Here is a 12,813-nt window from a genome sequence, read left to right on the forward strand (position 1 = left end):
GATGTGGGTTTTGTTCATACAGTGGAGTACTACTCTGCCATAAAGAAGGATGAGCTCGAGACCATACTCTTAAGTGAGATAAATCAGACCCAATTGTTTAAAAACTGCATTATTTCTCTGGTGTGAGAAACCAGAAGTATAAATAAGGACCAAAATGTATAATAGATATTGAGACATGGGAAGAAAATGTTCAAATGGAAAGGGGAACCAGGGCAGGTGGGGGGAGAATGGAAAAAAAGGACAAGAAAAAAATAGAAGGAAAAAATGGAAACAAGGCTTTTGTAAATAATGGGGGGAAGAGGGGTCCAAGTGGGGAATGGGAAAAAAAGAGGAAAGATGTATCATGTACAGGTACAGACTCCCTATGACGACTGTTACTCTGTGCATCTAAAATGTACCAATAAATGTTTTGTTTAAAAAATGAAAGGTCTCTGCCTTTCTCCTCTCTCTGTCCCTCCCTCCCCCCCGCATATGGCACTAGCGCAGGGGTGGACACATGAACCAAGAGAGTAGGGCCGTGATATAGCTCCTTGGTAGAGCTCTTGCCCAGCCTGCCCAAGGCCCTAGGTTCAGTCCCCAGGGGGAAAACAAACAAGAAACAAAAGCCAGCCACCTTTCCCCAACACAGCTAACAGAATAAAACACACACAGAGAAAAGTCCATACATTCAGGTCACACCATCCTTCTTACCAGTGCGGTCTGCAGTGTGTGATGGTCACCTTGCGGGCGGGTGGTACATGGACAGGACACATCCTTCCATCCCCTCGCCCTGTGTCTCTTGGTTTGCTTCCCTTTGGCAAAAGATCTATCTCCTTATCACCGATTCTCTGTTATTTTGCTCACAGGAGAGGAGCCTCGTAGTACATACAGAGCCCACCAAAAGTGTATATACACTTCAGGAAATGAAAAGTAGTGTGATATTTCTTCGGCAGAAAGTGCTACCCTCTTGTGGGGACCCTAGAGGATGCTGTGTATCACAGAAAAACCACTGCACCACCGCCCTGAGAGGAGAAACTGAAAATGCAGTGCAGCAGTTCCAGTGACCAAGGCTGCCCAAGCAGCAATTCACCCGGCTAATAAATGTCTGGATGCTCACAGCCAGCACTCTGAGCGCCTCTTGTCACGGTAGAGGCCAGAGGGAACTGGGGATTTAGCTCAGCGGTGTCGCTGCCTGCCTTGCAAGTGCGATGTCCCAAGTTCAATTTCTGATACCAAAAACAAAGATAACTGGTCTTAATCTCAGGATGTCTCAATAAATTTAGTATTCAAATATTTATACGTTTTTCTTTTCCTGGTACATGTGGCCTATACTCTTGCTCTATCTCTATCTTTATATCTATATCGATCTATTTATCTATGTATCTCTCTTTATTTTTATTGGCAGGGCCAGGGGTTGAGAACAGGATGGCCTTGAACTCACTATGTAGCCAGAATAGCCTCAAACTCAGGCAGTTCTCCTGCTTCAGCCTCCCAAGTGCTAGAATTACAGGCATGCACCTCAACGCATGGCAAAGCTTTTGATATTTAAGCATGTGAGTCTGATTTATTTCACTCAACATTATGGTCTCAGGGTGCATCCATTTTCCTGCAATGACTCAAATTTAGTAGTATTCCATTGTGTATAAAAACCACATTTTTATTCATTCGTTTTTTTTTTGTTTTGTTTTTTTTCCTGTACCAGGGATCAAATTCAGGACTTTGTACTTGTGAGGCAGGTGGTGGTGCCACTGAGCTAAATCCCCGGCCCTCCATTCACCTGTTGATGGGCATATAAGTTTTAGATACTGCGAAGATTTAGATACTGGGAACCCTTAAGTTTCAAACTTGATTGGTTCCGAGGGTTGGTTATACCTAAGTCAGTACAGCTGAGATCTGAATGTTTACCTGGGTACGCGCTATGGATAACAAGAGGCAGGTGAATCTTCCGTCACCCTAATTAACCCAAGTTTATATCAGGCTGGTTGTAATTTGAGGGTCCACTGTATCATGAATTGTGCTGCTATAAACATGAGTGTGTGTGTGTGTGTGTGTGTGTGTTTCACTGTAATATGATGTCTTTAACTCTTTTGGGAAGAGTCCCAGAAGGAGAATAGCTGAGTCAAATAAATTTCTAGTTTTAGTTTATTGAAGAAACTCCTTGCTGATTTCCATAATGGTTGTACTAGTTTACATTCCCACTAGCAATGTAAAAGATTCCTTTACCCCGTAGTCTTAACAGAATTTATTATTTGATTTCTTTTTTCTTTCCTTTCCTTTTTTTTTTTTTTTTTTAATGAGACAGGATATGTATATAGTTCAGGTAAGCTTTGAACTCACTATGTAGCCCGGGCTGACCTTGAACTCACAGTGATCCTCCTGCCTCAGCTTCCCAAGTGCTGGGATTACAGATGTGCGCCGCCATGCCCAGCTATCTCTCTGTTTTGTTGTTGTTGTTGTTGTTGTTGTTGTTGTTTTTAAAGCAGGTTGTTTGTGTTTTCACATTTAGATTTTTGATCATTTTAGTTTAGCACATGGTCAGATCCATGACTCTAGATCCAGCCTTCTGCACGTGAACAGCCCCCACTTGTTGGAGGGGCCATCTTTCCTCCTGCGTGTGTTTTGACCCATTGTCATAATTCCGGCAGCTGACTGGGCTTGGGTTGCTCTCTTCTGTCCCTTTATCCGTATGTCTGTTTTCTGAGCCCAGTTTTGACAGTTGTAACCTGAAATTGTATCGAACTCGCGGTGCGGTTGCTTTGATGGAGTTATGGGCAAGTATGCGAAAGTACTCAGGGACTCAGAAGGGTGTGGTCTGTAAGGGCTGCGCGAGCAGGCTGGGGACCCTGGGAAGTGGTGTTGAGTGGCCTTAGTTGGGAGAGAGTTCACACCTCCAGACAGGTAATCCTGCAGCGCCTGTGGGCTCCAGAGAGGGGAGGAGAGAGCGCGGGGTAAGAGAAGCAAGCCCAGCCCGGCAGCTTGGCCAGACCCTGCGTCACTCTTTAGATAAGTAAGGAGGCACCGGTGGGGAAGTGCAACAGCATAGGCAAGAGCCCTATGAGAGAGAGCAGAAGAGCTCAGCTGGAACCCTCTCCTGGAGCCAGGGCCCGGCCGTCCGGCTCTGGCTTTTCCGCTCCCAGGCCCAGCTGCGAAGGCACCCGGCAGCGACGCTGAGGGCTTCGTGATGACCACCAGAGGGCGGTGTGGCCCAACAGCGTGGCGCTGGTTCGCTTGGCTCCCAGCTGGTTCCCTGGGCCTTGTTTTGCCCCGAGAGCTGAGCTAGGTGTTTAAAGGCCACCACCGCGAACTCATCCGCCAGTCCGATGTGTGCGGGACATTTTGGAGGATGCCGTGATCTATTATGGTCGAATACCGGCCATAAGCCCGCGTGGTCGCTGTATTAGGGTCGCCTCCTGGAAGAATGGATGTTGCTTGTAAGTGATTTACTCATCCGTACAGAGTGCAGGAGAATCTGATTTGCCCCCAGGGCCATAATTCCCAGCCTGCTACCTTTGGCTAAGGAGATAGGAGCTTTTAAAGATTTGTGACATGCCAAGGATGGTGGCACATGCTTGTAATCTCAGCGCTTCGAAGGCTGAGGCAGGAGGATCGCCTTGAGGCCAGCCTCTGGACAATATAGTGAGACCCTGTCTCAAAAAACAAAATAATAAGATTTGCATAATAATATTTATATTAATTATTTTTTAAAAAACAATGACAGAGTTTCCATTTGAGAAGATAAAAACTTCTGGGATGGTTGATGGTTGTACAACAATGTGAATACACTTTTTTTTTAATCTGGCACTGGGGACTGAACACAGCCTTTGCCCTGAGTTACATCCTCAGCCCTTTAGATATTTTGAGACAAGGCTGGGCTAAAACCTGTGATTCTCCTGCCTCAGCCTCCCAGAGTACTAGAATTACAGGTCTTGCCGCCAGGCCTGACTGTGAGTGTACCTAATATTGCTGAATTGTTCACTTAAAAGCAGTAAATTTTAATTAGCACATGCTGTTATCACTTGCTGTGGGGCCTTGAAGCACTAGATCACAGGTTCTACCCCAGCCTGTGAAACTTAGCAACTTAGCAAGACCCTGTTTTGAAATTTAAAAAATGGGGCCAGGCTTGGTGGTACAGTTCTGTAGTCCCACTGCTTGGGAGGCTGAGGCAGGAAGATAGCTTTAAGTTCAAGGCCAACCTGGGCTACACAGTCAGTCCAAACTACACAGCAAGACCTGGAACTAAAATAAATGAAGGAATAAATAATAATTGGGGATGTAACTCATGTAAAGGTCTTGGTCCATCCCCAGTACTGCGGGAAGAGAGAGAGAGGAGCGGTGACTAAGAACAATAGCCATTATGTATGAGTGGCTGAGTTTTTAAATTTTTAAGCACCTCTGAACTATTTATTTAAGTCTCACAACCACCAATTGTTGAGGGACCATTTTTATTCCCATTTAAGAAATAATGCTGCTCCCACCCGCAGCCCTGGCCTTGGCTGACCACAATGACGTGTGGTAGAGCGGGAGACCAAGGACCCCGGGTCTGACTCACCCAGGGCAGAGGTGGGGCTATCTCTCTCTTTTGACTGGGTCTCACTATGCAATCCAGGCAGGCAGGCCTTGAACTCACAGCAGTCCTCCTGCCTCAGCCTCCCGAGTGCTGGGATCACTGTGCCTGGTTTTCTGCCTCTGGATTAGCTAAATGTTTATGGGTGTGTAACTTAACCTCTCTGAGCCTCAAGTTTTTTATTCGTGATATAAAGATAATACTGCCTAGGAAAGCCGTGACAAGCAAAGAAGGTGTCGTGCACATATGTAAAACCTTAGTGCAGCTGGCTGAGGTGGCGTGCCCTTGCAGTTCTATAGCTACTCAGCAGGCTGAGGCTGAGGCAGGAGGATCCCTTGAGCCCAGGAGTTTGATGCCAGCCTGGGTCACATAATGAGTGCCTGGAGCTTAGTAAACACTAAAATATTTCCTGTTCTTGTTAGGGTGCTCAGAAAATAATGAATAAAAGGATGGTTATGTCCTGAGGGCACCTGACACAACGCCAGGCCCTTTTGGGGTGGGGGTTGGAGGCACGTCCTCCCCAGCAGTGACTGTTCATCCCCATCACCTACACCCGGGGTACGACAGGGCCAGGGAAGATCTTTGAGGCCACCTCCATCGGTGAGCAGGGAAGCGGTTTTATATAAAGTCACCATTCTTGCCAGTCGACCGGAAAGTGACACTGAGAAGCAGCCAGGCCGCTGGTGACAGGGTCATGTCGTGAGGGCAGGTCAGTGCTGAGGTCTGCTGCCCAGAGGTGCTCACCTCTGCCCTTTCCTGCAGAGCAGCCGGGACAATCGATGGGTCGACGGATCTGGATGGCAGGTGAGCTCGGCAGCGTCTCGTAGCCTCTGAGCAGCGGGAGGAAAGGGCAGAGGCGGGGCCTGGGTACCCTGCCCCAGCTGCACCTTCAGTCAGCCCGTTCATTCCTTCTCCTTCCTCTGCTGGAAACCGGGGGAGGAAGCAAGATCCCAGGGCCTTCGGGAAGCTGAAATTCCCGAGAGAAGACTTGGGAGACCTGTGAACAGAGCCACATTCAAACGAAGGGTTGAAAGTAGCAAGGTGCTGACTGATCCAAAGTGGCACTTTTCTGGTTGGTTGTACAGGTACACTGTTGTGTGATGGTGTCCCTGTGGTGGGAGTGTTCCTGCCCTGAGAGTGCCCTCACCCTGTTGTCCTGTTTCTTTACCCCGGAAGGAACTGCTCCCTGAAATCTCTTAGGGATGTTGAGGAATGAGGATCTGCCTTCTGTAGTTACTTCCTGTTGTCTGTTGTGGTTACTTCCTGTTGCCTGCTGTGGCTACTTCCTGTTGTCTTCCACAGTTACCTCCCTTCCTGTTGACCCGGCTGGAGTCCCTGCCTGTGCGGCCCATGGTCTCTTATATATTTTATTCTAAAGGTAAGGGGCTTTTTCCTTTAATGGAGAATCATTGTCCACCCAAGGGAGATGAGACGTCGTCGTGAGTGGGGAGTAGCTGGTATTGTTGGAGAGCAAGCACAGGAAGGCAGTCCGACGCTAGGAGAAGGGAACCTGGAGTGAAGTGTTTATGGGCCAAAAGCCGTGGGGCATCTGGAGATTCAGCCCCTGCCTGAGAGGTCCCACAGGGCTCGGGACCCAGCCCCTGAGGGGTCTGAGGGGAGAAGCCGGCCAGTGACAGGTTTCTCACTGGGATTACTGCTGATGCTATCATGCACCTCACTTTAGGTGCTTTAGTTTGGTGAGACTGGTTTCTACCTTTTAAGAATTATTTATGTAAGAACTGAAGGTCTCACTGAACACCCTGCAAGTTTCCCCTATTTCAGTAGAAAGGAGGTCCAGTGCCTGCCAATTTTGTAAAACTCCCTAGCCAGGTACTTAAGAGTTTTCTTGTTGTGTGTTTACAGCCTTGACCATTGCCTTTGGTCTCTGCAAGCCTTAGCAGAAAGTTAGTTGTTGTGAGAAATACAACTTATACAACGGTAAAAAGTCTAGCACAGTGCCTGGCATGAAGTAAATGTTCTCACAATGTTTTATTATTGTTAATAAGAAAATACTGTCGGGCCAGGGACTTAGCTCAATTGCACTGCACCTGCCTTTCAAGCGCAAGGTCCTGAGTTCAATCCCCAGTACCGGAAAAAAAAAAAAAAAGAAAATGCTGTCTCCCCACCTATAGATTTGTATTCTTATTAGTATCTGACAGTGAATTTTAAACAGGCCTCAAAGGGCACAGAATTGCAGAATGAGCCACCACAGAGCTGTGACCCGGCACCAGTACCCACCGACCCAGAGCTATCCTGCCCTGTCTGCCCCAGCCTCTAGAAAGATGCACGTTAAACAGATGGTCACATGATAGATGTCATATGTCACAAAATCCAGCCTGGAGATAAAGGCTTATGTTGTATGTGTGAGCCCAAGCCACGCTGCTGTCCCAGCACCAGGACCTGCCCCAGCCCGGCGTGGCCTTGTGGACCCACCCTCGCAGCCTCTAGGGCAGCACTTCTGGGAACCAGCTTTGCAGCTGCTCTCTGGTTCTCTCACCCCTCCATCTGTTAGTATGATCACCAGTTATTTATTTCTTCCAATAACTTTTTACTGTGGTAAAACACACACACCAGAAAAAGTACCATTTTTAAGTGTGGTGTTCAGTGGCACTGAGTACATCGCCCTCCGTGACCTGTTCCACAGCAGGAGGCTGCACACACTGAGGAGTTACTCAGCTGGCCGCTAGCCCACCCCTGTAATCTCAGCTCTCTGGAGGCTGAGGCAGGAGCATCACTGCTTTGAGGCCAGCCTGGACAATTCAGCGCCTTAACAAGACGAAGTGCAAAGGCCCTGGGTTCAAACCTCAGTGCCACCAAAACATCAAAAAGGTGTTCCTTGTTCCTCCTTCCCTCAGCCCTCAGCAGCCCTCGGCATGACTTCTGTGCCTGGCTGTGTCACTTCTGCTGCATGTGGAATCTGGAGTGTTTGTCCTGTCCTGGCTGGCTTATCACATTTAGCTTGGTGTCTTCAAGGGCCACCCATGCCTAGGAGTGTGTCAGAGTTTTCTGCCTTTTTAAATTGCAGCACTCCCTTCTGTGTGTGTTTGTGTGTGTGTATGTGTGAGACATTTTGTTTATCCATTGTCTGTGGGTAGCTGCTTGAGTTGCTTCACCTTTTGGCCACTGTGAATGCTGCTACTTTGAACATGACTCTTGAAGACTCTGCTTTTAATTGTTTTTTTTATCAGTATTAAGGATTGCACCCAGGGCCTTTGCACTGAGCTACACACTTAGCCCTTTTTCATTTTTTATTTTATTTTTAATTTTTTTGCTACTGGGGATCAAACTCAGGACCCTGTGCTTGTGAGGCAGCCGCAGCGCCACTGAGCTATGTCCCCAGACCCAGACCTGTTTTATTTTTTGAGACAGGGTCTCGCTAAATTCCCCAGGCTGCTCTTGCACTTGCAGCCCTCCCTCCTCAGCTCTGCAGGTGGGGCCACCATGCCCAACTTTGATTCTTTGTGGCATATATCCAGAAGAAAAATTGCTGGGTCACATGATCTAGTTTTAATTTTTTTTTCCTGGAGTGGGGATCAAACTCAGGTCCTTGTACTTGCTAGGCAGGCACTGGCAGCACTGAGCTAAAGCTCCAGTCCCATCTATTTTTAATATTTTGAGGAGCTGCCAAAAACTTTCTCAGAATGATTTGTACCACTTCGTATCAACTCATATTTTCTCTTTGTTGTTATTATTATTTTATTTTTTGCTTTTATTTTATTTATTTATTTATTTTTGGTACCGGGGATGGAACTCAGAACCTTGAGCTTGTGAGGCAGGTGGCAGAACCACTGAGCTAAATCCCCGGCCCCTCATTTTTTGCTTTTAAAAATAGTCACCCTCCTGGGTGTAGAGTGGCATCTTATTGTGGTTTTGATTTGCATCACCAGACTCTGCAGTGAGTTCAGGCCCTCGCCCTGTAGTGGACCCTCTGGCTCTTAGCACACAGGGCCGTTCTAAGATTGAGATTATAATATGTATGTGTTTTTACATCTGTTTCTCTGGTGAGCCCTGACCAGTACTCTCTTCATGCTTCCCGGACTGGGTTTTAACCACAGATTCAGCTGCTTCCCCGCCCTCCAGGGAGACCGACTTCCTTAGGGTGGGCTGAATCCAGCATCAGTGCTGCCCTCACAGGGCCACAGTTAAGCCGCGTCACTGCCACCATTGAGTCCCTCTGACCCTGAGCAAGTGGATTAAACTCCTGGGCCTGCCTTGGTTTTCCCGTAGGGTTAGGGGGCGCAAGCTGCTTGAGGCCGTGTCTGCAAAGTGCTCAGTCTCTGCTGCTGCTGTCGCTGGGCCAGGTGTCTGGCGGAAAGTAACGGCCGGAGTCCAGTTGGGCTCTGAGACTCTGAAGAGTCGTAAGGCTTGTTTCCATAACCTGGAGGCTGTAGGGAAATTGGAACTGTAGTGCAGAGAGCAGCTGGCAGTCTTCAGATGAAGACGTCAAGCTCATCTGGGGAGCTTTAAAAAAGACTAATTCTAGGACGGAGATTTAGCTCAGCGGCATTGTGCCTTCCTGGAAAGTGCAAGGTCCTGAGTTCGATCTCCGGTACTGCAAAGTGTGGCTCAGTGAGCACGCGCTCAGCGGCTTGGAGGCCTGGCTTCTGCACGTCCACACTCACAATGTCCAAGTCCCTCCCCCAAACCCTGGGCTTTAATTGGTGTGAAGCTCAGGCCACACATGGATATCTTTTAAACGCTCCTCTGGTGATTCCAGTGTTCAACCAGGGCGAGAACCGCTGAGCTGAAGTTTCTCCCTGATAAGACAGCCAGGATCCCCTGGAGGCCAGAGACGTGTGTGTCCAGTGTTCTGCCCTGCCAATTCCCCTTTGTCAGTCTAAGAGGAAGATGTCTGAGCAGGCTCACTATGCTGGAATTCGGGTTGAGGATTCCTGAGTGCTTAATTTAGCAGATGACTTCAACCACTGGGGAGCCAGAGCCCAGACCAGAGGCCGTGGGGTCTGAGTTACAGACACCTCATTCCTTGATCGCTGCAGTGGGATACAGCAGTGTTCACGGCCACGACCCAGAGTAATACCTTGGCACTTGACTGCTTTGAAATGGTCTACTTTGGTACTTGGGCAATCTGCAGGGAAGGTTTTGTGTTTGTCCTTTGTTTGGTACCTGTACTTATTGTTAGTACTCACCACACCTCCCAGAACCAGTTAAGACCAGTTAGCAGTGAGCACCACGGTACTAATGTACCCGATTCCCCAAACAGTCTTGAGGAAGTGAAGCTGTTATCATCTCTGCCCAGTTAGGAGCCTTACCAGAACTGCAGTGGTCAACGGTGGGGCCAGTGCGGGGTCCTGTCCTGGGTCCCAAAGCCCTGCACACCTGGCGCCGAGGTCCTCAGTGCCCCACTACCTGCTTCAGGGAGCAGCTGAGACGCCCCTCCCAGTGAGTTTCCTGCGGCCTTTCAATCTCTGAAGGAGTGCTCTCATTCTCTTCTGGGGATCATTAACAAATCCCTCAGTTTCGCAGTTTAAGGTGCTCAGTACTGGCTAGAAGCTTGGTCATTCAGGGAGGGGCTTTGGCGAAAACACCCCATATATCCAGGAAACCCCAGAATGACCTGCAGGAGCAGTGTTGGCCAAATGCTGGGGGTACAGACAGAGCTGGCCCTTGGCCAGGGCATCTGATGAAGTGAAAGAAGTTAAAAGGGAAGCTGTTTCCGGCTACTCAGGTACCTATGCCCACTGCTGACCACACAAATTGTGCCTCTTGTCCCTGTATTCTGTGAGGCTGAGACAGGAGAACTGCAGGTTCAAGCCCAGCCTGGGCAAAAAACTTCTTGATTTAGTGAGACCCTGGGTTCAGTCATCAGTACCAGGCAAACAGACCATAGTTTCCCACACAGGAAAGACCGAGCCGGGGGAGGAAGAGCGGGCTCATCCTGGACAGATCGCCACCTCCCGAGTGCAGGTGTGCGCAGGCCCCACTGTGAGGAAGTGGGGAGCAGGGAGACGGAGAGCCCAGGCCAGGCTCGCTTGTGGGAAGGAAATGAGACTTTGACCCCTGATGCCAGCTCCAGCCTGTTCTGTCCCCCTAGGCCGAGGAGAGGAGGGAGTGGCCATTTTAGGATTGCCAGTGTAGAGGCCGAGTTCCCAAAGGGGGGACTGAGACCTGAGGGCACAAAGAGAGTGCTGAGGTCACAGCTCGTTGGCAGCAGGGGACGCTATGGAAGCCAGCAGGTTCGCTCTGGAATGCGGCTCTTAATCCTCACACCACTCAGCCTAGTTAAGGAGCAATTTAAGGCTTTGGCAGCAGAAGGATCTATTTCCAGCCTCTGACTCCATGGACTGAAAGTGCCTGACCTGAGTGAAGCCACTTTCCGAAGTTTTCCCTAGCACCACGCAGAGCACCAGTGCGGATGGATGGCCCCTTCCTCCCTTCCCTTCTTTCTGGTACTGGAGATTGAACTCGGGCCCTTGCGCTTGTGAGACAGGTGGCGGAACCACTGAGCCAACCCCCCCACTTCTTTCGGGACAAGGTCTTGCTAAGTCGCTCAGGCTGGCCTTGATTCACTGTGTAGCCCAGGCTGGCCTTAAACTTGCAGCAATCCTCCTGCCTCGGCCTCCTGAGTTCTGGAACTACAAGCCTGTGTAGCCACACCCAGCCAAATGGATGGCTCTTTCACAGAGACTTGAAAGATGACAGCAGCAAAAGCAATGAGCTTTGGGCCGGGGATTTAGTTCAGTGGTTCTGTGCCTGCCTCGCAAGTGCAAGGACCAAAGTTCGATCCCTAGTACCCTCCCTCAAAAAAAAAGAGCAATGAGCTTTGGGTAAGGTTTACCAGCCCTTGGGATGTGGAATCTGAGAGGCCATCTGGATCCTAGCCTGGCAGTTTTCAAAAACATTTTAAAATTAATTAATTATTTTTCTGGTGCCAGGGATGGAACTCACAACCTCACGCTTGCAAGGCAGGTGTAGCGCCACGGAGCTAAATTCCCAGCCCAAAAATATGTTTTCAAAGCAACCAAACCTTCTTCCCCGCTCCTGGAACACAGACCTGTGTGCAGTTCACCGCTTGCTTGCCCGTACAGCAGTGTGTGTGCCGATCTGCCTGTGAGCACGCGCTCATTCCGGCACGGAAGTCCCGCGTCGCCAGATGGAGGTGGGGCGTTGCATGAAAGGGGGACACGGCTCTTCTTGTCCCCCGTGCAGCCCCGAGTCACTGTCTCGGATCCCCGAGCCTGGAGGGACACTGTTTGAGAACTGTCGTTCCAAGCCAGGGTTTCCTGAAACATACCAGATACTTCCCAGAAAAAAAGTAGTTTTGGGATCAGGTACAGTTCAGAAACTCTGGTCCTGCTGAGTTTCAGTGACCTCTTAGCACATTAGAGGCTCTAAGAAGTCCTGAAGGGGGAGAAACCATCCTTAATCCATAATTTCCCTTTAAAAAGATGGGTGAATTGTGTTGTGTCGTACGACAGAGTACTGCAGAACCGTGAGAAGGAAGCGGTTGCTTCCTATGCGAGCAGCTTACAAATGTGTCAGATGGAAGCACATCGGTTCAGTGCACTCACATACAATTCAGAAGCCAGCAAAAACCCACGTCTTCGGAGTGGAGCTGAGGCGATTCTTCGCGGGGAAGCAAAGCTCGCGGGTGGGGGGACAACAGGGTCCTGCTCTGGGACAGCGCCCCTGCGCCGTCTCCCTCGGAAGTCCAGTGTGTGGGGAGTGACTGAGCCGCAGCTACTCTTCCGGATGCTGCGTTCACCCGGCGCTGTCACGGCCCTGCTCGGGGAGGGTCGCGGTCGGCTTTGCTGAGGCGGCCTCTCCTCTGCCACACCCTTCCACCCTGCCTTCCTGCCTCGAGCCGCTGGCCATGCCCTGAATCCCCCCACCAGTGAGCCAGTTTTTTGTTTTTTTGAAACAGAGACTGTACTTCAGGCTGGCCTTTAACTCACTGTGTAGCCCAGGCTCACTTTGAACTCATGGTTATTGTCCTGCCTCAGCCTTCTGAGTGCCGGGACTACAGGCATGTGCCACCATGCCCAGCAACTGTGAGCCAATTTAAGACTGGCCATGCCCTGAATCCCCCCACCAGTGAGCCAGTTTTTTGTTTTTTTGAAACAGAGACTGTACTTCAGGCTGGCCTTTAACTCACTGTGTAGCCCAGGCTCACTTTGAACTCATGGTTATTGTCCTGCCTCAGCCTTCTGAGTGCCGGGACTACAGGCATGTGCCACCATGCCCAGCAACTGTGAGCCAATTTAAGATGAGGGGTCAGGAATTTTGTGCCAGGGATATCTCCTTCCTGTTAG

The sequence above is a fragment of the Fukomys damarensis genome, unplaced genomic scaffold (genome assembly GCF_012274545.1).
Source record: "Fukomys damarensis isolate Sample0158 unplaced genomic scaffold, DMR_v1.0_HiC HiC_scaffold_8, whole genome shotgun sequence".
In the NCBI taxonomy this organism is placed as follows: Eukaryota; Metazoa; Chordata; class Mammalia; order Rodentia; family Bathyergidae; genus Fukomys; species Fukomys damarensis.